Here is a 10851-nt window from a genome sequence, read left to right as displayed (position 1 = left end):
TCAAACTACGCAGAACAATAATAAATAATAATTATTTCGACATTTATTCATACACTGAACCGAGAACCGTTTCTGTCGGACGCGTCCAATTCGAGAACCGATGAACTGATGATAACTGCGCATGCGTGATTCAGCGGGAAGCAGACTGACACAGAGCGCATCTGAACCGAACTGATTCTTTTGGTGATTGATTCTGAACTGATTCTGTGCTAATGTTATAAGCACGGGTAAACCAAAGGCTTGAATGAAGTGCAATCATCGCCAATGACGGCATTACATCGAGCGCAAAAGAACCGGTGAACCATTTTTTTTTTTTCAGCTGGTTTATTTGATCGAATTGTCCGAAAGAACCGGTTCACTTGAGCACCTGCTCCTTTGCCCCTTAAGTGCCCTTTTGTCAAAAGCAAAATTTCCTCGAATTTTTTTTGTAATAACATACACTTTTGTGAATGCCTGCCCACGCCCAATCATAATATTAGTACAATTTATTAATAATAATTTAGCCGTAATTAAAATGACCAACATGATGACCGTTCACCTGACTACGACCTCATCCAACCGGGAAGATTCCTCATGCTGCACGCGCATTTTTTAATTGCTAGAGGATATTTTCAACATCGTGGCAGCTGGTAAGTGGTGTTTCATTCTCAGCGAAGTGATTTTGATGTTTGTTTACTTATTATTATTTTACAAGAACGATGTGATGTGAGAACATGCAGATACGTTGTTTATATTGCTGTGTGTAGCCTGTAGTGTAGAAGTAACACTAGCGTGCTGTTTGAGGGAGAAAGGTTTCACAGGCATCGAGGGGTCTGGTCTTTTTTATGTTATTTGAATAAACTTTTATTATATTACTGTACTTATTTATTTTTAACACGTAAAAATAATTATCACAACACTGGTAAGGCTTATTCAGATTTTCTCATTCTCTGAATTATCATTATAAAAATAAAAACAATTCAGAAATGAATTAAAATATAATTATAATTTAAATGTGATGCAAATATTTTTTCTACAATAGCAACAGTGTTTACAACAGCAAGACCACTTTAGCCTGTAAACTCAATAATATCTATCTGGAAATAAATGTAAAAATATCAATGTCAATAAAAATGCATAATATACCTGACATGAAAGTGCAGTGTGAAGGAGATGAATAACAACTGTAGCCTGTCATTTGTTTACATTGCAAAGGTGTTTTTGTTGTTGAATAGCAGTAATAAGCAGTTATTAGCCATGTCCACTGTATTTTTTGTTGGTTTTCATGAGACCCCCCTTGAAAAGACCAGGACCCCCCATTGCCCCCCCAATCAAAATTATCTGGAGCCGCCACTGGTTACCAGCCACAGGTGAAGAACACTTACAGCACTTATTTGCTCTACAAATGTGTGCCATTCTTTCCTCTAGTGTGCCAAATGCTTTCAACTTACAGAAATCAATAAAAAATGTGTACAATAAAGGATGTACTAATAAGGGCACTATATGGCAACTCCACAGGACATTTTTACTCTGTGATAGCACTTAATATATGAAAAAAATAAGATATACTTCTGAAATAAAAAAAAACGTCGATAGATAACACAAAAGTGTCACTGCACTGTCGTTATCTTGTGCACAAGAATAGGTATGAAAAAAAAGCACAGGTTTTGCAAAACCTCAGAATATTGAGATAACACTTCACCGTTAATAGGCTTTTAAACTTTATCACTTGCTTTTAGATACAGTAGTTCTACATAAGATGATATGGCCAACATGGAGGAATGAATGTTTCTGAAAAGTATATGCTTATTAACACAATATACTCACAGTAAAGGATGACTTTAAGGTGAAAGGGTGCTTTGATCTCCTTTCCAAATTCAGGAAGTCTCCCAACACACATGTCATGTATGAAAATGATTAATGCATGTAGATAGGACACTCACGATGTGTTCTCAGAGAACAAATCTCTTCCAAACTCACACTGTGTCTCTAGAAATCAAAGTGGGGGCATCTCTTGAGTCTACATACTGGATTCAAAGAGGTTTCTTGAGAGGAACTTGCTTGAATTTCAGAGAAAATAAATAAATCCTGGATAGTTCATTGGCAGTGTTCCAATAGAGAAACTTAAGAAATTAAATTCTTTAGAAGACTGCAGTGATTTGATCTGATATTTTTTTGCTTGTTCAGATAAAAAGTTGAATTTTCCCCATGTTTCTAGAGTTTTTTTTTTTTTTCCCACCACCTGGTGTGCACAGACTGTCAGTTCTATCTGACCTTTTTGCAGAGCTTAAATTTCTGTTGTAATCGTTTCCTTTAATATTCATTTTCCCATCAGACCACGTGCCCAAAATTTTTGAGGCCACAAGTCTTCAACATTTATTTTAAGTCTTAGTTAACAGCTTTTTACATATTTGGCTTTGATTGCATAATGTTCAATCCAAGGTAATAGAGATTAATCCATTAAAAACAAACAATTAAAAGTCAAGGCCAGCCATCAACAGCATTTTGTGAAATATTTTTTAATACTTTAAAGAGCAGGTCATATGGTATTTTAAAGTGTCCTAATATTGTGTTAGAGTCCCCTACAGGTTTAAATGCATCTAAGGTCAGAAAACGTTGTAAGTTTCTCAGAATATACTTTTAATATTAGAGTAATTTTGCCAATAATTCCAAAAGGATTCGCTCCTAGTTTGGAGCAAACCCTATAACTGCCTGTGCAGCAAAATAAACAGCAATTTCACAAGGATTATAAAGTCTGTGTGCTACAATACATTCTTTATTATTAAACAAAGTAATTAGAACAACACCAGTCTACAATAATTGACACATTCTTAGGAAATATGTAAATAAATCATGACTTCAAACCATGACTAACGACTTTGTCGCATTTCAGGCAAATCACTCCAAACTTCCTGAGTGCTAGAAATTGTAGGTAGATTATCCATTTTATTGCAACGTTATATTCTCCTAAAATCGTTTTTTCAATGTGTACCACTTGCATAAACACCGAATCCATAGGCAATATTATCTGTAGGGGCTGCCATTGTTGTTTCGCTTGCTGTGTAACATCAGAGCTCTGAACTCGGAGTACATCGATCTAGTACTAGATCACGGGTGGGAAATCACGGGTTTGACTGCTGTTCCAGTGCACCTTCACGGGTATAAGGTTGGAAAAACACGGGTTATGGGTGGTCTGGAATGCGGCATAATATTCTTTACCTGGAAACCTAAAGCTGCACTAGGTATTAGCACAAAATCTTGATATTTTGAGCACTCAGTTAAAAATTTACACATAACGTATCAATCTTACTACTTACAGGTTATGGTTCTGAGAACTTGTTAGTCCAAATTAAGAGATTAGAAGCTAATAGAAAGTGTTTGCGGGCAGGTCAGACTCTGTTCGTATATCGCGGGCAGGGATTATGCAGATATGTTACCCAGTGACGTATACCGGTTACAGGCAAAAGATTTGAAAATATGATGTCTGGTAAAGGGACTATGAGTCAACTCTCTCTTTTGAGAGACAATATCTTAATTTATCATGCACTTTTTTTGATTACCAACTTTGCGGTTTGTGGATAGCTACGTTATAAACTGCAAAAGAGATATTTTTTCTTCAAAAACCCATATGACCTGCTCTTTAAAAAGAGAAACTCAAGGGATCCATGAGACTGTGTTAATCAGTTTCACAGCAGTGCTTTATTATTATTTTTATTTTTCCATGAGAAAATCACCTGTTTATTTTGAAATGTAAAATTTAGATTTTAGAAATGAATGAATAACCACATATGGATTGGAATGAGTTGCATGTAAATTTCTGCAATAATACTTATAACAACAACAACAACAACAAGTAACGTTAAAAATAAAAGACTAATAATTAACTAAATGCTTTTTAACTGCTTAATGAATAAATTAATGTGCATAAATGTTTTGGGTTGAGTTACAGGTAAAAGTTTTTTTTTTTATGTTCTAACTACTTGAATTAAGTTTCTGAAATTCTGACAATTTTAACCAACACGGCGCGGGCAATTAAAGTTTGTGTTATTTCTGATAGTAAGTTGGGCACGGCCAACAGAGAGACTTCAAATGATCACACAATTAACTAGATACCTGAAACCGTAGATACCCGGCATGCTGTTATTTCCTCCTCTTAATTCGAAGCAGACAAAGGTGCAGGCATATCAACTTTACGTCTGAACGTTCCTCATTACTGCTTCATTTTTCTACAGCCGATGTTTCGTGAAACAACTGTGAAATGACTTGGTGTCTTTTATGCGACTGGAAGCAGCAAAAGCAGGATTTGCCTATCAAAGTGAATCGAGTCAGCAGACCTCATCTAATTCTGCCCCATTGCTTCTGAAGTTGTCCAGACAAATGCAATTCACAGCTAAACCAAGTCAAGCATTGGCTTCAAAAGGGTGTCACACACATACACACACGCTGACAGTACCGGTGTGGTAATCGGAGTGCAATGTCGAACATTTGCACTCATCTCAGCCCTGGCCGAGCAGCTGGTGTGTGGCTATGGGCACATCTAAGCTGTCAGGCTTATCAGAAAGGGTAATACATTGGGGACAGAGACACTGATAAGGCATCAATTATGCATGAAAATAGGTACTCTACATTGCTTTCAGGGTTGGCTTTGCTTTTCTTTTCCAATCTCTTTTATCCAAATGCAGGACCGCTGGATGCTTAATTCACCCTTTTTTTTTTTTTTTTTCACAGACGCACTCAATTTTCTAGTCGTGACCATCACGTTTTGGTCATAATTTTCTAGTTGGAAGCCCAGATAAGGCTCTGAAAGTTTTATGAGGGCAAATAAGATCTCCATCTTGTCTAAGGACCGGTGCCATGATGTCACTGGCGACTGCATATATGAGCAGACGATAGATGAAAACCTGATACCTCAAAAGTGAGAGTTTTCATGCTGGGGAGAAAGAGAGAGAAAAGGATTACTTTGAGCCCTTAATCTTATATATCAGACGTTCTCTTATTTCTATATTTTTCAATAGCCTTCCCTAAAGTATCAAAGTGGCTTGATATTGCTGGAACCTGAAGGAGTAGGGTGTCAGAATTCCCACATGCAACAATCCCTGTTAATTTCTCCCATTTGGTGGACCAAATTACGAATTTAACAGCGGCCATCAACCCATCGTTACTCAAATCCCTTTAAGAGTCCAGTCTTAAAAAATAATGTCTGACTTAAAAGATAAACAAGAACCCTTTATAAATTATTCTGACCTTCCGGGCTTTTTTCTTTATTACGTGTACTGATATTTACTTCTGTGGAGAGGGAAAATTGGATGAAAAAAAAAAAATTATTAAGCTGACAGGTAATAAGAGTGACAGCCAAAAAATAATCTCCCCGAGGTTCCCAACCCATTTTAGGAAGAACCTACAGGTGCTGCGTCTATCATCTTGCTTTTTTGCCATCTGCCACTGCAGGATACCCACCAATAGGCAGCACTGAGAGCTTTGAAGAGGCCTAAGAAATCCTGTGCCTTTCTGGAGGGCTTACTGGCACACGTGGAATGTCAATTTAAGAGCATTTGTGCCCATTTCTGCTTGGATTAGTAGAACCCAGGGCAGCGAGTGACTGTGGGAAGAGATATTGTATTTTTGTCCTGTTTCTATTCATCACTCTCTTGGACTCTTTTGAAATCAGAGTCAAAAGTTTTCTTGCAGTTTGGTTCTGGTAATGACTGGTAAAGCCACGTAGGTAGAAAATCATACATTTTAGTTTATCTGCATGTTGCTTGCGCTTCTGGTGCTCAGTTTTGGGTAGTAACTAACTAAAAGTAGCAATGCAATAACTTAGTTGACTTTGCAGTAGCTTTTTTGGGGAACAAGCTACTTATTACTTATAATATACTTTTTTACTGTATCCGAGCTGTACAAAGAACATAATCAAATAAGGTCCAAATTATTGAATCGGTTCATTAAAAAGATTTACTGGTCAAATAAATTATTCATTTTCTTGCATAAAAGTTTATTTTGTTGTAGCAAAATGTTTCACTAAATTTTACTGCTAACAATCATGCTTTGATTAAATTATACATTCTAGTTTTTTTTATTATACTGTATTTATTCTTAGTTTATTTTATATCACCCACAATTAGTTCATTATTGTTTCTGAGCCAGAAAAATGCTGCTCTGATTATGAAATGAATTAGCATTTATATAGATGTTTTTCTACTACATGGCTTTAATGTAGTTAGTTATTTTTATCAGATTGTATTAAAACAGCTTAATTAATAGCTTGTAGAAAAGCCACTTTTTAAAGTAGCTTTAACAACATGAATAAATTGAAGTGTAAAACACTACAGATTTTTCCCAAAAAGTAGCTTCTGCAATTACTTTAAATGTAAAATAAAATAAAATGTCACCCAAAATAAAATGTTCATTATTTTTGTGACGGATAAATACTGATCTGATATATATATACACACACTGAACAAAATTTCATGAGCTGAACTCAAATATCTAAATCTTTTTCTATGTACACAAAAGGCCTATTTCTCTCAAATATTGTTCACAAATCAGGGTTTTTTCTATGTGGTTAATTTACATTTACTAGAATGAATTAGCCTTCCAAGGCTAAATACAGCAGACCCACTAAAGGCTGGGACACTGATGATTCAATTACCTGTGACAGGATTACGAGGCTGTGCATTAAAACGCAGCTCATATTTATGAACAGCATTGCTGTTTAACATCTATATCCTTTGTTTGTTGATCGTGAGGCTTCATTGTAGCTGTTAAGAGTTCAAACTTGAACTCATGCCATATTTCCAATGACATTTCTAGTAAATGACTATAGTGAGGGCCTGATGCTCACTGGTTTTACGGTGACTTGTGGAAATTTCTAGGCGACCTGGCTATGGAATGACATATATAATCAAATATATGTTAAATAAATGTAGGGGCATAAAGTTGAGATCCTCAATCTAACCTCCTTAAAGATCTGTAATTGAGAAAGAAAGGTGAATGACATTCATTTTAATAAAAAGTGGTTCAGGCTCCAATTTGTCAGTTCAATGAGATTCAACATCAGCAAACAGTGTTTAAAGCCGAGAAAAATGAATACACTATTTGCCACCTCTGACAAATCTCTGCCGGAAAATTTGTGCTGGCAACCACAGCGATGGTATATATATCAAGATATGAGCCCTGAGATCTGAGTGAGCTATATATAATTATATATATATATATATATATATATATATATATATATATATATATATATATATATATATATATATATATATATATATAGAGAGAGAGAGAGAGAGAGAGAGAGAGAGAGAGAGAGAGAGAGAGAGAGAGAGAGAGAGATAATACATCATATTCCTTATTTTAACGGTGTCTTTATCCAAATCATATTGGCTGAGAAACAGGAGAATGCTCTAGGCTATTCAAGTATTTGAAAAGGATTTTATCAGTGTCACAGTGTTGCTGTCAAAACTGCAGTCTGCTGTACTCAGCAGTTCAATCATCTGTGAATAAAGTGATCACTCCCACAGCGCAGGTTAGATGAGATGAAATCCTTTGTGATGTCATAAAACTAAATCACCTTGAGTAACTTATCAGGAATGGAAATAGTAAAGAATTTAAGAATTCCAATTCAGGTGCCCATTCATCTTGACAAATCTGTTTGAATTTGTTACATTAATAATACTATTTATAAATGTTGTCAAATGAACAGTTAATCAGATTTAAGTCTGCACATGTTTGAACCACTAAAAAAAAACGTCACAGTCATTTTTTCCGGAATCGAGCTACACTGGTTGCGCTGTATGTTTTTGGTACACTAAAAAGAACCGGAAAATAAGAGAATTTCCTCCTGGAGTCAAATTACACCGGTTACACTGTTTGTTTTTGATGACAGAAAAAAGTACCGATTCAAAAGAGTCATTCATTTAGGAGTCATACTAGACTTATTGTGCTTTATATTTTAAATTTACTAAAATAACTTGAACATAAGAGTAATTAGTTTGTGAGTCAAATTACACTGGTTACACTGATTGTTTCGCATTCAACAAAAAGAACCATTTCATAACAATCATTCATTCTGTATTAGACTACACTGGTCTGTTTTGTTCTGTAAAATCAGTAACAATTTTACCGTCATATGGTTTTGGTATTTTTTTTTAAGTTTTTAATAAGAGAAATAAGATCCAGGCCCAATTCCCAAGCCTAATCATTAGTGCTTGATGGACCAAGATCACTTATAGTATTGAGACAAACCTCTAACAAAGTACTAAACTACACTTCGGACACGAAAAGCCCTGGCATCCAATCACATACCCTAACATGTTGACAGCACGTTTTAGAAGCACAACTCATATTCTCCCTCAGAAAAAAAAATAAAAAAAGGTTATATACCATATTATATATAGAAACAGTCCAGGAATAACTAGCACCACAACTTGAACCACTAAACAGATATTTATTCCCTTTCTATTCTTCAGTCAAACTGATATCATTTGTACTCCACTGTCATTTTATTTTATTTTTTTTTTGGCCTGTATTAATATTCTAGAGGATTGTACACAAGCCTCTTGATTTGTGGATTTATAGGGTACTGAGAATGCAATTTCATACTGCATCTAACACTTAGGGTGGCCCAGCCCAGTTGATCATTTCAACGTAATTAATTTGTTTGTTGGCACTGACTGGGTCCAGAGCGCATATGCACTGGAATGTTAATTAAATGAGATGGAACTCCCTCCAAGTCAAGTTTGAAAAGAAATACTTGCCCTGTTTGGCAAAGCCCTGACGACTGGAAACTGCTATACACACAAGCGATTCACAAGCTATATACACATACATAAATATAAAAAAAAACTAAATATATGTATTTTGTATATATATGTAAATAATCAGAATTATGCTTGCTCAAAAGTCATGCTAAAGTGGTTGCCAGGGTTTTCTAGGGGGTTGCTAGGTCATTGTGGGTTGTTTCTTACGAATTCACTGATCCCTAAATACTGTATATGACTCAGCTAAGCATGAACAATATTAGTGATGTTTGCCTTAATAATACACAGCATATAATTACCTGTTAGCGTAAATGCTCCTCCAGGGTAATTTCACTCTGATTTTCTGTGTCTGCATCATTCTTTTGATACAGGGAAGTGGAGAGACATTGGCTTCCATTACCAAGGTCATAAATAGCAGACTCCTGTTTTCACCGTAGAAACCATTTTAGCCTTGTTTAAGGTGAACGAGTCAAATGTAGGTAACCAGCTCTGTAACACTTCAGCGTTTTGCATTTCAGGGTCACTTGTGGTAGATCAGGGAACCAGCAAACATCTCTGAGGCTGATTTTGTTATGTTTGTAGATTGTATCTGTAGAAGACAGAAAATAGAACCACACTGTTGACTTCCTGTTCATTAGAGGACACACATATTTATCTCTTGGGCATGTTTGAATTGCGCAGTCATATGAAACTTTTAAAACATATAAGGTTACATTTTATTAATGAATAATTGTTTTTTAAATGGAAAACGATGTATTACGTAATCTTTTTTCACTACCAGTTGATACTCTCCTTCTGCTGTCTGTTTGACTTTCGACATTTCAAAGTCACGTTTTTGCAGACATTTGCATATATTATTATCCAAAATTATTATTATATATATATTTTTTTTTATGTGAAGCAGTCCTTTGTAAGTAGAATGTCCAACAGGACAACATGGACATCAAATACCATTCCTATTGTGGTCCATTATAGCAATGTCTCCAAGGTGCTCACCTCATATACGAGCACAGCTCTTTGCTCCCTGACAGACCCCCACCGCCTGCAGGCTCCCCGTTCCCTTTAATCATTTTAATGGACATTTCTGGGATTGCAGGAGATCTGGCAGCTTTTAATGAGATGGGCTTTTTACCTCATATACCTGCTGTGGTGTTTTATAGTAGTGTTATAAGACTGCTCTTTGTTGTGATCTGTTTGTTTTCTCTCTAGCTCACCGAGTTTTCTTTTAAAACACTTGTATAATCCCTTAGGCGAGAAAAATGTCAATCAGGTTGCTCTATACATTCGGCATCTGATCCATGAGGTGTGAAAAGACATGATAAATATGCCAGTGTGTAACCTTTTGTATTCTGGGAAGGGATTTGAAGCTTCTAATAAAGTAAACGAACATGCTGGGTTTTTTTTTTTCTGTTTGGTGATGTGAAACTTGCGGTTCTCAGAAACACCTCAGCTATATATCCTCTCAGTCCAAAATGTTATAGAGGTGGAGAAAAGTGACTTTGTCAGGAAAGACTAAATTAATAATTTGTTCAAAAGCACTGATTCATTCAGAAATGGAAGAAATGGTTGTCTATTTGTCCATTTGTAATTGTTTCCATTGGTGAAGGAAAAACAGAGAAAGTATTTAAGCATTGTTGTGTCTATATATTGTTTGATGAACTGTTTCATATACTTATCCACTATATTTAGCATAACAATTAATGAATGGAAATGGATTGTGGATAGAATATCTGCAAATTTGGGGTCTGTGCTGATTTTAGGATCTAGGAGCCAGAATGGATCAAATCCAGTAATCAATAATTTTCCTTGTTATCTCTATTTGTGTTCACCGTCATTACTCTGCCCCGCTGATGGTCATAAATATGGCAAACTAATGAAAAATTAATCTGATTAAAACAGGTGAATACACACACAAGTAGGAAATGGATAGGAGTTTTTAACATTTAAAACCAAATAAACAACTTATGCTTGAAAAGTGTATATATTTTCCAATTAATTATGACTATGCATGCCATGACAGATTTTTTTTTTTAAATAGCACATCAAAAGGTAAACTTGCATCTTGTCAAATCTGATCTCACAAAAGCAAAAGATGAAATGAAAAGAT

This window comes from Carassius gibelio, chromosome B25 (genome assembly GCF_023724105.1).
Source record: "Carassius gibelio isolate Cgi1373 ecotype wild population from Czech Republic chromosome B25, carGib1.2-hapl.c, whole genome shotgun sequence".
Lineage (NCBI taxonomy): Eukaryota > Metazoa > Chordata > Actinopteri > Cypriniformes > Cyprinidae > Carassius > Carassius gibelio.
The sequence above is the reverse complement of the archived record's forward strand: the minus strand, read 5'-3'. Positions refer to the sequence as shown.